Source organism: Terrapene carolina, unplaced genomic scaffold (genome assembly GCF_002925995.2).
Source record: "Terrapene carolina triunguis isolate 2854851 unplaced genomic scaffold, T_m_triunguis-2.0 Scaffold130, whole genome shotgun sequence".
Lineage (NCBI taxonomy): Eukaryota > Metazoa > Chordata > Testudines > Emydidae > Terrapene > Terrapene triunguis.
This window is the reverse complement of record NW_020664481.1, coordinates 11100370-11121106: the sequence shown is the minus strand read 5'-3', so window position 1 is coordinate 11121106 and position 20737 is coordinate 11100370.

The window sequence follows — 20737 nt, the reverse complement described above, 5'->3', positions numbered from 1 at the left end:
CTCCTCCTGCCAACAGCCCGCCCCCCCCTTTTCTGCTTCGCCATCACCCCGGGGGCTAGCGGCTGCAAAGGGGCAGTTCTGCGGCGCGCCGCTCCCCGCAGGGCTCTGCTGCCTTCGGCCCAACCCGCCTCCCGCTCCCGGCCGAGAGCGCAGCTCCAGCGGCCAGGCCATTGCCCGCGGCCCGGGGCGTCTCTCCTGCCCGAGCGAGCGCGCCCTGGCCGGCGTGGGGCTGCGGGAGCGCCCGGGGGAGCCCCGGGACGGAGGGCAGAGGCGCGGGGCTCTGGGCGGGCAGGCTGCCCGCGGGGAGATGGCTCTGCGGGGCAGGGGTGGCATTGTGGCCAGCAGGGACTCGGGAGGGGAGGAGCGAGGCGTGACCCCCCCCCCTGCGCAGGGGACACCCGAGGAGCAGCGAGCGGCCGCCCGGGGGGTGGAAGGCGTCGGGCTGTCAAACGAGCCCCCTGCCCCGGAGGCGGGATGAAATCCATCCCCGTGCGCCGGGCCACTCGCCCGTCCCCTGGATGTGATCGGGAGACCCCGAGCCGGCCAAGCAGAGCGCAGGCCATTTAAACAGCCCTGGAGACCGGCCCATGACTGTGGTCAGGCTCCCACTGACTTAGGGTCAGCCCCAAAGTGCCTCCACCTGGCGCTTTCATTAGGGGAAGCGTCTGAACCAGAGCTCCGGCCCCTCCCTTTCTTCTCCTGACCCTCCCGAGCCGCACAGCGCAGGATGGATCGGTGGTTTGGGACCCGCTCTTGGCATGAACTAAAACACCCGGATTTCAGCTCGTCCCGGACAAATCCCCGCTTTTCTGTCCGTGACTAGCCCTGGGCCGGACACAAAAGGCTGAGGAAAGGTGAAAGTGGAAGCATTTTCTGCAGTCGAACAATGGGTGACCTATCGAGGGAAGAAGTGAGCGGGGAGAGGCCAAGATATAACGACTCTGATAGTGTAATAGTCGTTCCAGCGTCTGCACCAAAGGCTGAGGTTTAGCCGTGCGCATTTCCAGACTGAAACATAAACAGCCTTCAAGAGTTGGGAAATAGACACACATGTTCGTCAGGCTTAAACCAAAATATTGATCAGTCCTGAGCAGATCTCCTCCCACTTGTTGGGGAAAGTTTAGGACTGGATTGCCCATACTCTCAATAGTAATCCCAGACTATTTGCCTGAATAAGGGGAGCAAAACCTAGAGCCCCATCGAGCCGTCCCTGGCTCACAGGTGTGGTTTCACTGACTTCAGGCTACTGTAGTGAGCTTTCATATTACTAAAGGTTTCATTACTGTGACAAAATATCACACAGTTCCTTTACTATGAAGTCCTAATCTGAAGTACAACCATCAATCATTAAAACTACATTACACTTGTCAAAATAAATTAACACAGTCCATTTTGTGGTGCAAGCACTTTTTGTTTATTTTATTGTATTTGTTTCACAAATTCACAAAATCCAATAATTCACAATGGCTCTCCCAGCCATTAGTCCAAATCACTGCACTCACAACTGTATCTTTTATCTAAAACATTAGCAGGAAAAAAACCAAATCCAAACTAGCTAACCCTGATGTTAAAGAAAAAGGAGCAATTTTGCAAGGATCAGCTTTGAAAAGCAGGAAATGCCGCTGTTGGGATCCATTCAACTAAAAACAAACACATCGCTTTGGGAAAATTATGGTGCAAATAACTTTATAAGAACAACCATCTCACTTTTAAGTTGTGCATCTGACCTCTCATGTACAATGCTTCCAATGTACTCTCTAAGTTGACTCTAATATGGTCTTACTGCAGTCTGAGTTCTTTTGGGATATTTTGGCAGCAATTCTTTTAAAAAACCAAACCAATTTTAAAACCGCTTCTTACACAGGTGTTTGAAAACTATCACCATCACGGGCAATAGATTCTCTAAGACTTTATTGTAAAACAGAGTAATAATAATAATGTTTCATTCATATGGCTCCTTTCATCCCCAAAGATCCTGAAGGACTTTGCAAACATAACAAAATGATATACACGTTTTATTTAAAAGGATCACTTCTGCAACCATTCAAATGCAGACATGCCTGGATAGAGCATGGCAGCTGTTCCACAGCACACAATAACATTAGGATGAGAAGAATATTATACCCAATTAAAACTGCAGGGAGGCTTTAGGTAGGAAGAATATAGTTCTCCAAGATGGAAGTCTGCCAGGACTTCAAGCTGAACTTCCCTAAAGTTGGTGGGGAATCTTTAATTACTGCAGCTGGCCAGGACTTCAGTTTCACTTCTTATCTGAATGACATAAATGTCGCTATTTTTTGATGATCATATATGTCTGGACCATATAAGCTGTTGTCCTAGATTTATAAAGCCAGAAGAGACCATTGTGATCATCTTGTCTGACCTGATGTATAACAGGCCATAGGACTTCCCTGAACTAATTCCTGTTTGAACTAGCAAAGCATGCCAAGGGAAGTATATTATTGCAATGACCCTGTAGTTCCAATGGGACCCTGGAACCAGATTCTCCATAGTCCCTTACTCCAGTGCAAAATGGGTGCAAACCATCACCACTCTGATTTAGTAGCATTTTACACACTGTCTGTACTAGTGTCAATGCCAATACAAGGTGCAGGGCAATGGAGAATCAGGCCTTCAGTCTTAGTTTGGCCTGGCCTACACTTAAAATAGCTATGTCGCTCAAGGATGTGAACAGTCCACACCACTGAATGATATATAGATAAGCTATGCTGGCCTAACCCCCAGTGTAGATGCAGCTAGGTCAGTGGACGAATGCTTCTGTTGACCTAGTGACAGGGGCTTGCGGAGGTGGTGTTCCTACACTGATAGAAAACCCCCTTCCGTTGGTGTAGGCTGCATCTACACTACAGGGTGATGCTGGCACCATAGCTATGTCAATATTATCCCTGTGGTGTAGACATTGCTTTGCATGCGCCTACTGCCTTGCACCCTGTGTCATCATTTACATCAGTGCAAAGTGGGTGCAGAACACTACCATTTTGATTTAGTAGCATTTTACACTGGTGTAAATGACAACCCAAGATGCAGGGCAATGGAGAATCTGGTCTGTGAAGTCCAAGTATTCACCCCTCTCCCTCCAGATGTAGAGTGGGTGGTTGGAAGGGTCAGCCTACAAAAGAAGAGGAAAGCCAAGGATCTAGAGATAGCCAGGCCTCCAGCCTTGATAATTCTGCTCAGCTGAATGGAGGGACTCCTCCACTACCCGCTTTGCATCCCCAGCCAGCCCTGGCAACGAGCAGTAGCAACTCTGCCCTTGACGTTCGGGCCCCAAAGAAATAACAATGAATATATTTGGGCATTCACTACAAATCATAGCCAAAAATATTATTGAATGTGCACAATCAAAACTATCTTCCTCGCCTCTTCCTTTTCATGGCAGTAATGTGGACTATTGTGGATGGGTCACCTGTGAAATTTCCTCCTTATGGCTGGACAGAGCTTAAATACAAACCCAGTGATCTTTCTCCATGTCTGTAAAATGCCCTCCCCCAATCGGAGACTTCCTTTGTCTCGTTTCAATCAATACTAAATGCGTATAACTGAATGAGAAACTCCTTCTAGCTCGGTATCTGTAGTAAAAATACTAGGAGTCCCTTATGACTGCAACTGCAGGGAATCTCATTGAGAAACTCTGGAGGGAGTTGTATACATTCAACACTCCTTGGCTTGTCATCAGGTTTGCCATGATGCAGGGCCTGGGGAGTGGGGACCAAAAGGGGGATAACAAACAAACAGAAACTGTGGGGAGATTCTTGGGTATCAGAGATTCCCCAGTTCAGAAAACAAACAGAAGATGCAGATTCTATTTCTTTCATTCTCTAATAAAAATGCTTAGCACGTTCCAATCCCTTTTCATCTTCAAAGCAAAACATTTACTCATTAGTTCTCAGAACACCCTTAAGGCAGCTAGTGTTGTTGTTTTCTCCATTGGAACGCTGGGGTAGAGATGACTCAGGATTTCTCCCAACTGGAACACAAGGTTACAAGTTTCTTATTTTTCTTGATTCACACCACAAGAGAACACCCATTCCTCCTGCCCCTTCCCCTGTATAGTGCTGTAAAAGTAAATGACACTATCCAGCGGAGTAGTGGTGACATAAGATTCCCTTTGATGGCCCCACATCCAGCAGGTGAATTTCTCATGGCTTCCTCCTGCGAGGAGCGAGAATATTTTGACCTGCAGAGTGAGAATAACTGTCTAGTCAGCTAATGGTCAACTGCAGAGCTCCCTAAAATAAGTGTCACAATACTTCAATCTGTTAGTTTGTTTGAGCTTTTCAATGAGAGGTAGCTTTTAAAAAATAATACCTGCTAAAGTCCCAGTGTACATACATAATGCACTTTATAAGATAACAATAGAGAAATGTGAATAGGCCTTTTAGGGTACCTGGCTGGCTCAGTGTATGTGTTTATATGATAAAAAGCACCAGAGTATTATTTACACGCTTAGCTGGGGTTTATCCTTTTTAGACAAGTCTGGACTGCTACCTGTTATACTTGGCTCGTGATGGTTTAAATAAGAATTTATAGACCCTAAGCCATCTGCAATATGTCCCAGTTCTTCAAGGCCAATGTAAATGCAATGAGGAGGAAAAAAAACACACAATGAAAAGGTTAACACGTTTTTTCCCCCCTTGGCACATTTTATAATTGACTCTCTAGTGGTTTAGAGTAAAGATTTGAAGCAGATCAAGCTCACGTGCTCTCTCACATCCTCAGAGATCATCACAGCAGTTTGCATAGCGCACACACCAGGAGTGACTTTCTTAAGTTTCATTTAATTTTAACTTGCTGAGAATACGTGCCCTCCAGGACACTGCAGAGAACTGGCTTCGTATCTCAACGTGAAAGCAGGCCGGTGTGATTTATATCACTGCCTTTATCAGGAATGCGCATTAATTCAAGGTTCCTTTTTGGGGAAAGCAAGAAAGGGTAGAAAATGAGCCAGCTTCCCATTTTGTGTAAGGTGCCTCTGATTTCCAAAGGGCAAGGGAATTGACAAGCATATCATTTGTTTTAACAGACACTTCGGAAAGCAAGGAGAGGAACTAGCCCACTGCTGTGAGAGTCACAGGCGTAGGAGCCTTCTCCTGCCCCTCAGACCCTATCGGTATTAAAGAAAGAAATTTGAAATTAAAATATATCTGGAAACTCTAGCCTACGTTTTTGCATGAATGACAGATCCTTCCTGCCCTCAGCTCACCACATTTCTCCAAACTTGAAAACTGAAGCTTCCGTCTTAACAGCAAAGAGTGGGAAAGACATTTGTGGTCTGGTGGTTACAGCAAAGGGATGGGAGGTAGGAGGGCTGTTGGTTCAAATCTGGGCCAAGTTTTTCATTCGCTGTGGGCTCTATCCAACTAGGTGCTGAGCCCCCAAGAATCTCATTGACTTTGCAACCCCATGCCTTTATGTAATCTGAGGGGAGTCCAGTTTCTTGTTCCTCAGCAAACCTGGGTAAAAGAAAGATGCTGATTCTCAGCTGGAGATAGCTGGCAGCATCACAGAGGTTACACTACAGCGGTCAAATCTCCTTCCTCCATGATCTCTGGAATCCCAAGTTTATTTTCATTGTCACAATAACCCCTGCTGACGATGGAGGAGCTGAGATGCTCAGTCATACTCCGTAGCACTTGACACCTCCAAAAAGCCCCTGATTCCTCATTAGAATTTAGAGAGCAGTTCTCATTTTACTCCAGTCTGGGGCTTGGATTCTTGAGGTCAGTGGCAACTCCAGTTGTCTTCAGTTTTTGCCCACACCCGGCACAGGGAGGGGAAAAACAATTTGGAAAGTGGCTGATTTATTCCAAGGCTAGATCCACAGCACTGCTCGCTCTGAGTGGGGGGAGGAGAGACTAAACATGTTCATCAGAAGTGGTATAAATGTAGCCTGCACAACCGCAGTAACATTATGCCAACATGTGGCTGCTGCTGAGTACAAATGTACAGACTGCGCATCCAGTCTATTCCCAGGGCTAGAACGTTCTCATTATTAATGAGCGTCCTCTTCCAAGCTTAGAAAGCTAGGTAATGGGTGCCTTATACATTCCTTGGCTAGATGGGTAGATTACAAAGGTGCATTCATTCCATATCATCGCGCAGCTCTTGTCCCTTTCCAGCCTTTAGTACAAGATTAAGAAGAACCAGTTGCACCACTTTGTGAGCGGCGTGGTGGCTCCAAGCACAGCCACTGCCAGTTTGCCCAGAGAGAGGAAATAAGATGGAGCCTGGGCCATCAATAAAGAAAGGTAAAATAACCTTCATGTTTGCTCAGCGGCTGTAGTAACCATAAGCCAGCTGTTAAAACACCTCTGAGCATGCTAAAAATCCAAACCTTACTGCGGTCCTGGGTCCAGGGCCATTATAATAAGGGTTGTTTTCTGCTCCTTGAACTGATGGTAATTTTTTTAGATTCAGAAAGAAATATGTTCTCAGGACACATAACAATATTGGTGAAGATAAATTACAACGGCCACCAGCCAAATTCAAGCTACTGTGGGGAAAGCGTCATAAATTGCCCCAGCAGTCATGTCTATTCTGAGAGCTGTGTTAATATGCACCTGTTCATTGCTTGGGACTGACCCATTCCATGTAATATTCTACTAGGAATAAGAACAGTCCTTACAGAGGCCTATGTATATTAACCATTATGCACTCACGCCCCAATTCAGCAAAGCACTTCATCACATGCTTACTTCCGTTTCTGTTCAACAAAGCATGTAAGCTTACGCTTAACTTTAATGGGAATCTTATACTTGCAGTTCTTATACATCCAGAGTTTTGTTCCACTGTGCCATTCAATGATGATAATATTAGCAGAGCGGTCTCGCATCAGCTTTTCAGAGGAGACTGAGCTGGGGTGACTGACTTATACTGTGCATTTCTGCTGCTTCCTTTCTGGTGTGTGTGAGTGCACAGGCCTGCCACTCTTCAAACCAATCATTGCATTTTCAAAGAATATTTCAAAAGGGAAAACAGGCTGGGAGATGGGGGCTGTATTTTGAGGGCAGGGGTAGACAGATTATTTTGATACATTGACTCCTGGGTATGCATTAGTCATTGGGACCTCTGATCACTCTGCACATCTGTACAGCGTGTCTTTCTTTGCTGCCCGGTAACAACTAGCAACTGCCCCAAACAGCTGACTGATTACCCAAACAAACTCAGCTAAATACTGCCATCTGTAAGCGGTCCACTATTTCTGTAATTGCTAAAAGTATGTCCTTCCTGCACTGAATGGTGTCTATTAGGGATTGTTACCATCTGGATTATTGGTACAATAGATTCTTTGGACTTAAAGGAACATTGTCCAGGCTAAACAGTGAATCTGGCCTTATGCATTTTTAAAAATGAATCATTACCTGTGTTATATTTAATCCTTAGATTACCAAATCTAAAAGGGCCTAGATCAGGAGGCAACATGGTCCAATAGAGAAGGAACAACAAGGACAGTCAGGAGCCAGGGATCCTATTCCTGGCACGTTGTGTGACTTCCCTCGGATACCTCATTTTACCCCTCTGGGTACATCTACATTGCAATAAAAACCTGCAGACCGAGGCTGAGCCCAGATCAATTGACTCGGGCTTGCAGGGCTCTGGCTGCGGGGCTAAAAATTGCAGTGGAGATGTTTGGACTCTGAGACCCCACCTCCCGCATGGGGTTTCAGAGCCCTGGCTCTAGTCCTAGCCCGAATGTCTATGCTGCAATGTTTAGCCCAACAGCTCGAGTCCTGTGAGCCAAGTCAGCTGATCCGGGCCAGCTGCAGCCATGCCACAGATCTTTTATTGCAGTGTAGATGTACCCTCTATGTCTCTATTTTACCATCTGTAAAATAGGGACAATGATACTTAACCTCCTGTAGCAGCGTGGGACTCACCCCTGCAGCGCCTCCTGCTGGTCTCTCGGGGAATTAGCTTGATCCAGCCTCCAGAGCGCCCTCTGCAGGCCAGTGATCCGCCTTGCCACTGCTGGCCCCCATGTCCCTCCCAGGACCCCGGTGCCCTTTTATCTGGGGGGCTGCCCCCTGACAGTACCCCCACAGTTCTGGGTCTCCCACTCCCAGGGGAACCCCCACCCACTAGTCCCCACCTCACCTCAGTATAAGGCTACTGCCAGTCACCAATTAGCCCCCACACCCTGGGGCAGACTGCAGTATCAGCCACTCATCACAGGCAAAGTTGGGTTTGGACCTGCTGCCTACCCCTATAGCTGGGCTGCCCCTCTGCAGCCCTGGTGCTGGCCTTAGGCCCTCAGCTAGGCCTGCAGCCTGGGGGTTTTCCAGGCTGGAGCTCCCCAGCTCCTCTAGCCTTCCCCCAGCCCTGCTCCACTCCCAGTACCCTGCTCAGCTCCCTAGCAGCCAGGCCCGTCTCTCTCCAAACACAGAGAAAGAGTGCCTCTTGAGCTCCAGGCCCAAGCCTTTATAGGGCCAGCTGGGCCCTGATTGGGGCATGGCCCTTGCTGAGCCTGCTTCCCACTCAGCCTGGGCTGTTATCCCAGCCCTCCAGCCCTCTCCCCTGGCTGGTTTTAATCCTGTCAGGGCTGGAGCGGGTAGCCACCCCGCTACACCTCCATTGTGAAAGGTTTAATGATCAATGGATGAAAAATCCTATATACAGTAAGTTCTGTCGTTGACTTCAGTGGGGCCAGAACTTCGCCCTAAATGCTTAAATGTGACTAAAATCATTTGTCAATGTTACTGCTCACCATTCATTCTGAAATTTACTTTTTGCATTTCACCCAGCCTGGATGATGAAAATAGACTAGTCAGTTTCACATCCTATAGCCCTTTTCGTGAACTAGCCCAGTGCCTCAGAGTTTGGACTGAAAGCACTTAAAGGGAATGTCGAAAGGGGGGGAAAACTATTTTCATTGGAATTTAATATATATATATATATATATGGACACACTTCTACTGATCTTAGATTTTGTAAAACCTTGTTTTTACAAAAACCTAAATTTCAGCCTTAAATCAAGCTGAATTTCCCACTAATAACACTGGTACTTTGGAGCCAATACAGTCCATCATATCAATGGCAGTTTAGGTATTTCAAAATAAGAGCGTGCTATAAATCTATCCACCCTACTGTGCATGTGTAGAAAGTTTGCATACTCAAAATCCTTAGGAAAAAATAGAGATGCTCTGCATACACAGAAGCCAGTATGTCAAGCTTACTATCTCAGACAGTTTAATTTTATGCTGGACCAGTGGAACTATCCAGTTCAGGAATCAGGGCTGTGCACAGAGGAGAGAGAGGTCTTTCTCTGTGATTGGCCTTCAAATCTGGAACTTGTTCCCAGGAGACGTTGAGTGACCACAAGCCACAGCTCCTTCAGACCTATTTCTTTGCTCTCTATAACACCAGCACCTCCATCAATAACAATAAAAACAGAGTCTAGTCCCTGCACTCTGAAGAGAGGGAGATTAGGCTCCCAAACCTACAACTGGATCTGTGTGGGTGGGCCCCATACAGACCCAATCACCTGCCCAGGGTGAAGTTGCAGGATTGGGGCCTGTCTGTGGGGAACTTCATAATTTTTGAGGTGCTCGGAGACCACGGTGATGTGTGCTGTATGAGTAGATAGATGCTATCCTTTGTCTCCTTCTACTCATTTTTGCACCTTCTTCCATATCCCCAAACAACCTCCCTTTCCTCCTTCATATTCATTTTCCATGAAGACAGTCAGTGAGGACTCCTCCTAGCTACTGCATTGTTATTGTAGGGTCACTTTGCTCAGGGAAGTGGTTGTATTATCGTCAATAAGTGTTCAGATACCACAGTGGTGTATGCCTAGACAAGCAGATAGTGTAGTTTTAGCCATTACAGTCCCAGGATATTAGAGAGACAAGACCCACCTTGTTTCTATAGACAAGCAGACAGCATGGGTTTGAAGGACTGGGCTCCAGACATGGTGCAGCACAGAGGTTCATGAGGTACTGCACCAAGATACCAGTTCTATGAATAAATGGCAGCCTGAAATTTAGAGGGGGACCTTTGATCTGCTGAAGCCAGAATATGGAATTGATTCTTTTCACTTGGAGGCGTGACTAGTGTTACATTTCCTAAGCTGGATAAGGGTGGTCCAGATGTCCATGACCGTTTTTTGCATGGCCACTTCACATTTTTTTCCTCGTTGTTCAGTTTTTCCCTCTTGTAGAAAGACTTTCCACAAACAGTTGCTGATTTTTGAATCACTGCCTAGAAAAAATGTATTTGCATAAGTAACATCAAACTTTATTCTTCATTAGTTTAGTGGAGCTCCACTTTCTATTCAGTTGCATGCTTCAGTAAAGCAGAAAATAACAGACAGCTAGGGATTACAGTTTATTTTGTTACAGGAAAGTAAACATAATTGCTACAAATTGGACAGCTAAAAAAACAATCCATTTATATTCTACTCTTGACCAATAAAAATATGAAGGTTTTGCTGTTTCAAAAAGGTGGACAGAGTGCAAGATTTAAACAAAACAATTACTTTTTGTGTTACATGAAAATCTGACAAAATTAATATTGGGCCCAATCTTAAAGTCTCACTCAGCTTTTAACTTAAGTGGAAATGTTGTCTGGGTAAGTGACTTAGAATTCCATTTCCAAAAGTGGTTTAGGCACTTAGGGATGGGATTTTCAAGATTGCCAAGTGAGTTAGGCACCTACTTTCACTGAAAGTCCATTGGAGTTAGGCACTTTGGAAAATGGGACTTTAGGCACCTTTGAAAACTTTTTACCCAAAATAAAAACTAAGTACAGATTTCCAGATTTGGTCCAATGTGTACATTTCAACAATCTCTTTCTTTTTCAGATATGCAGCTGCGTTGAGCCACAGCAGTTTGGAGACTACTGCTCAATCTTTTGCAGTGGTAGCTCTAAAAGCTATCAAATAAAATAATAAGTAAATTGTTCAAAACGGAAAAACGCAGAGAAATAACTGGAAGGGCTGTTACTTGTAGCTGTAATTAGACGGTGAATGCTTATTATAACCTTTTGATGTAGATGAAGAAGCAGCTCGCTAATTCTTTCTCTGTCTGATATTCTTCCTCAGTCTGTGGGTACAACATGCTGGGTGAATATAGAGTGATCAAAATTGGATTCAAAATACAAATACAAAATACAAACATAGGCCTCAGTACAAGAGAGGAGGATGTCATTTATTTCTGTCTAGCGGTGGCTCCAGCAAGGGTGGTAATTGGTATTATACTTGCTGGTGTGGCTTTTATAGCATTTTAGGCTTTCTTGGGCTGTGGCCAATTCACACAAACACACAAAGTCAGTCTTGAACTGACTGTATTACCAGCAAGCAGGAAGAACAGTACACAAGAGCTCCTTGGAACTTGCTGTAAATATAGAAACACCATTTGGAAGAGATGGATTGTCATCAGGGCCGGCTCTAGGGTTTTGGCCGCCCCAAGCAGCCAAACAAACAAACAAACAAACAAACAAAAGGCCGCGATCGCGATCTGCGGCGGCAATTCAGCGGGAGGTCCTTCGCTCGGAGCAGGAGTGAGGGACCGTCCACCGAATTGCCGCCGAAGAGCTGGACGTGCCGCCCCTCTCCGGAGCGGCCGCCCCAAGCACCTGCTTGGTAAGATGGTGCCTGGAGCCGGCCCTGATTGTCATCCCTATTCCTAGATCTGAGATGTTGGCGTGACTCCTTGTCGACCAGCACCTATATATGGAACATGGTGTGGGAAAGACACAGAATGAAGAGCATAAGAAAATGTTATTGTCCTGCAATATCATGATAGGCTCAAAACACTGGGCCATACTTTCAAGCAGGTGAGGAGTACAATTGCATGCCTCAAATCTGTGGCAAATGTACAGCTAGTTTGCAAACATAATTATGGCAATGGCACTTAAAAATGAGATAATTGCATATACAAACTAGGTAATCAATTGCATGTGCCTTTTGGAGAAGAAATGGGGTGTCCAAGCTATTTGAAAATCTAGAACATTGTTTCTATGGGCTAGATCCCCATAGTCTATACTTAGCTTTTACTCAGTCCTCATTCAAACAATTTCCATTGAGTAAAAACTGAATGAAAACCTCAGGATCGGGCCCTGCGGTTTTACTTTGATGATTATGGCTGTGTCAAAACCACTAATCATTCTGTGTGTGGAACTCCCAGTTCCATGTGCCATGCCCATCGCTGGTATAGAAACAGCATAATTAAGAGGCACAGCTCTAGATTTGTGTAATGGTGGTGGCCGGATCTAAAATGTAGGTCCTCCTTAAGAAAAAGGGATGGTACAGATGGTGGAAGAAGTTCTTTATCTTGAATAGGTAGTAAAATTGTCCTTCTCTTACTGTATGTGATCTAAGTGCATGCCCTGCTATTAAAAGTTGGTCACTCCTGGCCTCAGTTAGGGCCTCATTTGATCAAAACTACATCCAACTGCAAATGCTACTGCAAATGCTTTCTGTCAGCTGATCCCAGCTTCCGGAGACCAGAACCCACGGGTATAGTTAGTACTGAATTTGTGTGGCACCTTTCCCAAAGCATTTCTGACCTTGGGCTCTGTCACTCGAATGATCCGTTCACGTTGAGGATGATGGCTTCAGTTTTTAAACACAGAAGGGCTCCATTCTACAAGCATCCCGCTGAAGTCAGTTTGTGTTCTCTTCTATGTGGAAAGATGCTCATCTCCAACCAAATACTAATTTGTAGTAAGTAGCTATTCATCTAGGCAATCTCTTGGTGATATATTAAACAAAGCTGGTGATACATTCTAAAAAACCTTTGCCAATATTCATTTGAATGTTAAAATTAATTGACTTCAGCCAGGCCATGTCTCTTAGCATTTGCTTTCTGCTAATGTTCAGTTAAGTATATTTACTCTCACAAATATACATGCAGGGTATAATTTACTGCTGTGCAGAAAGCCAGCACAAACATCTATGCACCATGGGATTGCTATTTAAACCTTGAGGATTCGGGTAGAATTTACATGGGTCACAGACCTTGATGCTGGCTCTCTGCAGAGAGGTGAATTTTACGCTTAGATTTTATTTTCCCCTCCCTTTAACAGAAGTACACATTATTAGGAAAACAGGAATGCTGTTTTTTAAAATGATTTGTAATGTTTGTTATTTGTATTATCATAGTGCCTAGAATCCCCAGTCATGGATCAGAACCCCACTGAGCTAAGTGCTGTGCAAACACACAACAGAAAGACAGTCCTTGCCCGTCATCAGGTGACCGGCCTGTTTAAGGGGAAATCAGGCCTAGTCTGTCCACAACTGCCTTCTGAAGCCCCACCTGGGGGTAATTGACTATCCAGGTGTTTAATCAATGGTTAATTAGTAAACAAACCCATGGACCTAGTTAAAAGGTTACCTGAGCTTAGTTAGGGTGGGTATTCTCAGGGAGAAGGTGCTTCTAGAGCGAAGGCGTGCTCCTAAGGACAAGCTGCTTGCAGGAGAGCTCACTGGGGGAAGGAGCCTTGCACGTATGCCCCTAGAGAAAGGAGATCTTTAAGGGGAGAACTATGCTACCAGGAAGGCCTGGTCCCACCGAAGGGATCTCCCAAACAGGGGCAGGAAGCCCAGCCAACCAGGAACTATGGGCTGTCCTTGAGAAGAGCTGCTGTTGGCAGGTTGACCCCTATCTCCAGAGAAGGATTCTCCCCAGCTAGTGGCAAAAGATTGGACTCCAGAAAAGGGATTTCAGTGAAGACAACCCTGCTGGTAAAGGGCCTGGACAGAGGCTAGCAGTGGGCTAAGGTGGGATGAATAAAGTAAGACTGATTCTATGTCCAAGCTAAGACACTGGGCTGAAGGCTGAAGACCCTCCATGCTCTTTGATACCTGCTTGTACTTGTTTATTCCCCGGGGTGAAGGGAAATCAAGGTAGGCCTCACCTGTGCTGCCAGACCTGACCACAACGGATGCGCTGGGACAGCCTGCACTATGATACTGCCCCAAAGACCTTATAATCTAAATACAAGACAAGAGACAATAGTTGGATACAGACAAACTAAAACGGGGGATGGGCGGATACAAGGAAACAATGACAGTGGCTCCTTAACTAATGCATGATCACAACCAACAGTAGTGTGTTTCTTGCATGAATTCTTGCAGGGTGGTTTCTTATTATCCCTGTGTGCAAATCCTTTAAATAAAGAATAATGAAGTTCAGACATCTCCCTGTTCAATGCAGGAAATAAAGGGTTTCGCAATGTAATGGGAAAATATGGAAACATTTAGCTTTTCTAAGCAACATCCATCCAAAGACGTCCAAAGTGACACACCAGTGAGTATCTGATGATAGTAATAACAACAGATGATGATGATGCAATGAAGGAGGGCCATCAAATTAATACTAGCTGCAGAATCTGGACCTTGCAGGGGATGTCCATTTAAATCCTTTCTTTCCTTGATCTCGGAAAGTCAAATCCAATTACATAAAAGAAACACAAAATGTGATGTGCCTGAACAATTGTTCTGCTCTCTGGTGCTCCTGTATATAGGCCTGATCCAAAGCCCACTGAAATCATTGGAAAGACCCCTCGTCTGCTTCAGCGGGCTTTGGAACAGGCCTTACTTTGCTATTGCACTAACACACCGTTTTATTTTGTTAATGACAAAAATTAAGTTGAAACAGCCGTAGAGCCACATGCATTTCTGGAACATCAAACACGGGTTTTCAGTCTCATATTGCTTGATTAGTCTGTTGACCATGACTTTCTGGTCACTCCTACACTTTAATCAAGGAGAAATTACCTAATAGCTGAGCATTTTAATTTGCTGTGTATTGTCACAGGAGAGTAAATGTAATTGCTACTATGTGAATTAGTCTAAAACAATTAATTTCAACTCATCTCACAAGCAATGAGAAAATGAAAATAATTGTGTGGCATTTCCTACTGAATTTTCAAAGCAAGAGGTTTTTCAAACACTATTTTTTAAAATAAAATGTTTGTCAAGATTATTAATATTGTATATATCAGAGGTGGCCAAACCATGGCTCGCGAGCCGCATGCGGTTCTTTTATAGTTAAAGTGCGGCTCACAGAGCCCATTCTCCACCCACCAGACTTGGGGGGGAAGCTTGGGACCTCTGCCTTGCAATGGGGTGGTGGGGTAGAGGCTTCTGTCCAGTGGGGAGGAGGGGTCTTGGGGCTTCAGCCCTGCGGGGCGCACTTGCCCGAGCTTGGGGCTTCAGCAGGAGTGGGGCTGAAGCCCAAAGCCCTAGCAGGTACGCACCAGCTTTTGAACTTCTGAAGATTGTCGTATGCAGCTTGGAGGGTCAGTAAGTTTGGTATATATTGTTGCTATACATGCGAAGGGCTGTTGCCTTCACACGTAGAGCTAAGCTGATTGCAATAATTGTTGGGAAAATATTACTCTCCCTCTCTGAGATGGCTTTTTGAGAACTATGACTTTGTTTAAGAAGAGATTGAAAAGTAACAAGAAACTGCCATGGGTACAATGGATCATCACAGCCTTCTGCAAGTATAAAGTCCATCAGCAGTTGATTTGTATTACCATACTTGTGACAGTCACACTGAGATAGTAAATGGACCAGTCTGGCATCTTTGAAGTCTGTTATAAAAATTGGAGCAGGATCGGCCCTACAGCTTGTATCAGAAATTCCATTACAAACCTACAGGTAAGTTTTCAAAACGAACCATTGATTTTGCGTGTCTCCATTTTGACCTGCCCCTTCTGATCTTCCAAAATGCTAAGCATTCCCTTTTGACAGCTGGGGCTTTAAGAATATGTCCACACTGCAGCTGGGCCTGTGCCTCCCAGCCTGGGTGGACAGACATGCACTAGCTCTGCTTGAGCTAACACACTAAAAATGGCAGCATGGCACAGTTATGGCACAGAGTGGCTTGTACCCAGGTGGCTGGCTCATGCTGCCACCAGTGACACAATGTCTATGCTGCTGTTTTTAGCATGCTAGCAAAACTCTGTCCCCCTGGGCTGAGAGACTCGCTCCTCGCTGCAGTCCATACATACCCTAACGGTGTTGAAGGTTGGGCACCTGGAAGTTGAGAAACCCCAAATCAGCAGCTAGCTTTGAAAATTTTGGCCTTGGCTCCTAATTTTGCAATAGGGCTAGCCATCTGAGTAAGAAATACAGGATTGGGCACTTGTGCTTCTAGGGGTACATCTACACTGCAGTTAAAAACCCCTGGCTGACCCATACCCGCTGACTTGGGCTCACGGGGCTCGAGCTAAGGGGCTGTTTAATTGCAGTACAGATGTTTGAGCTCAGGCTGGGGCCTGGGCTCTAGGATCCTGTGAAGTGGGAGGGTCCAAGAACTCGGGCTGCAGCCCAAGCCCAAATCTATACCTCAATTAAACAGCCCCTTAGCCCGAGCCCCTTAGCCCAAGTCAGCTGGCACTGGCCAGCCGTGGGTTTCTAACTGCAGTGTAGACATACCCTAAGAGTTTATACTAATACATTTCAGGACCTGCTCTGTTCTGAAACATTTATACAATGTTCCAGCTTGAGAGTAAATTGTGTTTATACAAAATAATGTTTTTAAAAAGCCTTAAACGCTGTAAATTACAGGCAAAATATTGATGGGTTTCAACATTACTTTTCAATCCCTTCACTTAAAAATGGCTTTAATCTGCAAGGCAAAAGACACGGCTGTGAAGACCACACTATTTTGGAGTGATGTTTTCATCAGTACAATCATAAAAGAGCATAAAAGCTTTTTTTGAATAAGCTGCAAAAAAATAAAAGGAAAATGTCTCTATTATATAATCTGCCCATTAACAGTTGGAAAAATGGTAGCATAAGTTAGCTTTTGACAGAAACATCTTCCTCAGAGCCAAGCAAAGTCATTTGTGGTGTTTGAGCACTGGCAACATTTCAGACTAGTCTGTAATGGGAATCCAGTGGAAAATTGGGGGAAGAATATCCCATTCAAAACTGAACAAGGGTTAAAAATGCATGGCTTTAGGGCGCAATCCCATCAATAGCAATGGGGGTTTTGCCTGAGAAAGGAGTGCAGGTAGAATCCCCCTACGTTTGCTTCTGAGAGACCTGCTGCTATTGTGTGTCTCATCACCAGCTTGAGAATGACAGATGATTTATACATCATTTTCCTTACAGTTTTGTGATCAGTAAGCATTCTGATTGGGTCATTACAGATGGTTCATTCAGTCAGGGATTCTCGCACAGATGGGCTATTTAGGAGTTTTTGTAGATGGCTTAGAAAATCTCAGCCAACTAGCCCAAATATGCAAGAATCCTTGATTGAGTGAACAGTCTAATGACTTAGCACATTTATACATCATGTAATCATTTTAGAATTGAACTCTTGGGTTGTCACTACTACTGACACTCATGAGTGTTGAACTTTAGACACACAAAAGGTCCCATGGGACTACTGATATGCATAAATTAAATGTGTATGTAAGACTTTGCAGGATCAGGGTTTAGGCTTGGAGTTGATTAACAAACCCACCCAAAGTTCAGAAGTTGTAGTAATTAATATGTAAGCAGAGTCAGGATGAGCTCTACCCTGACATCCGATGGTGAATTATGGCGAGTGTGGAAAAGAACTCCAGGGGCTGATCTTGTTTGCATAGGCACACCCACTCGCCTGACATGAAACAACAGCAACTGAAAGTGGTTACTTTGGCTGGTGTGGGATCCCCAGTTTCTCTATTATTGGGGCAGGAAGAATAAAGTTTTGTTACCCTGATTCTGTGAATCAAGGCCAGTGGAACTGTTGTATGACAGAAGGACTGAGTGAGTCCTTCACCATTACCTAAGTAGCACTTGCTTGACAAGGGGCATGGGTTACAAAACCCAGTGAATTGAGAGAGGATGGGGACAGGTATTTGTACCTGATGGTATGGGCCCCCTCTGAGGGTTTGAGACACCAGTTGCACCACCTCCTCTCTCCACTGCTGAATGTCAGAGCTAACTTTGATTCCATTAGGAGTCTAGTTACAGGCTGCTGAGCTGAATTCACTTTGGGCCAATAGTGCACCAGCACTGGGGCTCCCCTACTATACTATGAGCTGAAATCGCTAAGAGCTGAAATCACAAAAGAGCTAAAGTTATTAAGAGCTGAGATCACTGAGTGCTGTGTTAACTACTGGGGGAGCCTGAAGCTATATTGCTCAGCAGCTGGCGGAGCAATTTGTGGGGACGACTGGAGGAGCAGCGAGCGGCGTGGAGCCTTGTGGGGCCGGCTGGAGTGGCCCAAGGAACGGCGAGCGGAGCTGTTTGCGGGGACGGCTGGAACGGCTCACAGGTTGGTGAGCGGAGTGGAGCGGAGCAGCTTGTAGAGCGGAGCAGTTCGTGGGATGGCAGGAAAGTGGACTGGCTCGTGGTGAAGGCTGTGGCGGAACCCCCACGGAGAAACAGACGGCCGCCTCAGATCACGTAAGGTGCCCCTTAACACCCTGCGTGCCCCCCCCCTTTTGCTCTGGGGCTGCACTGACCAGGGACAGAGACTTTGGGGGTTGTTGGACTTTTGGGACTTTGGGTGGTTGCTGGACCCAAGAGACTTTGGGGGTGTTGGACTTTGGGGACTCTGGGTGATTTTTTGGGTTGCTGGATTCAAGAGCCAAAGGGAAAGGATACAGCCCAATTTGCTGGGATGGGTTTTGCTAATGGTTTGTGTTATGAATCCTGTTTGTGGTGTTTTTCCAATTTTATGCTGATGTCGTTTACCTCATGTTATTAAACATTTTCTGCTACACTCAGACTCCGTGCTTGCAAGAGGGGAAGTATTGCCTCTTAGAGGTACCCAGGGGGGTGGTATGTAATTGTCCCAGGTCACTGGGTGGGGGCTCGAGCCGGTTTTGCATTGTGTTATTGAAACAGAACCCCTAGATACAGAACCCGGCCCTTGTTGCTGCCAACTTAGATGGGCAGAAGGGTTACAAATATATCATGAATGGTGTGGGGAAAGTGAATAAGGAAGTGTTATTTACCCCTTCACATAACCCCATGCTCTGTGTGTCCCTACCTAAGCCTCTGACTGGCAGAATGACTGAGCCTGGATGACAGGGGATGGATCACTAGATAATTGCCCTGTTCTGTTCATTCCCCCTGAAGCATCTGGCATTGGCTACTGTCGGAAGACAGGATACTGGACTAGATGGACCATTGGTCTGACCCAGTATGGCTGTTCTTATGTTCTTATGTCTTTTTTTTAACTTCAGATGCAACTTTTAAGCTTGAGATCTTCTAGGAAGGCTAATGGGAGCTAAGCGCCCAACTGCCATTGAACTTTAATGGGACTTGGACTCCTTGACTCCTTATGCTCTTTCGAACAGTCTATCTGTAAAGTGTTATCACATGGAAGGTGAATATGCTTGGGTCAGCATGGTAGGGAAAAGATGTTCTACCCCAGGAAAACTAAAGCCAGCCAGAAGCTCCCCCCACCCCCTTGTTTTTGACTGGCTCCACTAAAACTTGAAGCCTCTACATCTAAACAACTTCCCAGCTTTATCTTTCAGGATAGGCTATCACTCTCTGCCTCACCATGGACCAAAAATCTGTTAAGTAGGGTGAATATACTGTTCAACATTTAACAACAAGATTATTCCTGTCTAATCAATCTCTCCTCTACTAAAGCAAATGTAGTTATTTTAATGGAATGCCAAGATAAGTAAGAAACTGAAATTAATCTGAAAATTCCTGTTTCTGCCTGTTAATTGGGAACTTTCATGCATTTTCTACTTTGAAAACTTTCCCAGATTGTTCTGAGCTTGACTGAAATATCTTATTAAACCATCGCCTGGGAATTACTTTTGTGCTGGTTTAAAAAACAATTATCTAAAAGCTATACAGAGGCTTTATTTTTGTAAGGACCTTAAAAGATATTAGTACTTATCTCTAGTTAGCATTGATAAATATTTTAATTAGGGCACTAACCATTGAGTATATGGTCTTTTTACCGCTAGTATATTACCCAGGAAAATTTAGTAACACAAATAAAAATGTAGGAAGAGAAAATATAAATGTAATTATCTGAGAAGTTAGATATAAATAAAAATCAAATACGTGCTACACCTACATTATAGAAGACCAACTAACTCAGTGCAATAGCAGCACTTTGCTGAATGGTGGACTCCAATTTACAAACAGATTTTAAAAACGATAAAACTGCATTGACTATTAGAGGACAGACGAAGCATAAATATACATGAAACGAAAACAAAAATAGTCATGATTGACTAATACATAAAGTCCATTCAGAGCCGAACATAATGAGGAATTTTATTAATAACCCCAGATGAAGAATTGGGCTGGAATAACTGGATAGCTAAGGGGATTGGTAATAAGAGGTCACATTTTTCTCCCTGGGTCAGCCGTTCAAGTTCAGCCCGGGTTGGTCATTACCAGCTGATATTCAAGCTGATTGTGGGTTGGTGGCCTGGTCCATTGGATTGCTGGGGTCATCACAAAGAAACCACCACCTGAATAGGCACTCATGTTTTTTATTGAGATATATGGGGCCAGATCCTCACATACTCCCAAAATGCACAGAGGGGAAGCAAGGGGCAAAGTTGGTATATAAATGTTTCTTGCAGTGCCCTCATCCCAGTGCAGCTCTGTGCGCACACACACCTGATCACGTGCGATAGTAGAGCAGCCTGAAGGCTGCTTTAAATTACATTGGCTCACAAAAGGTTGAGCACCTATCCCAAGATCAGCTTAGCGGAGTTGTGTCCCAACTGAACCATGCTCCCACTTCTCTGCTGTGCCAACAACAAGGAAGGTGTTTGATTCAGAAGACCT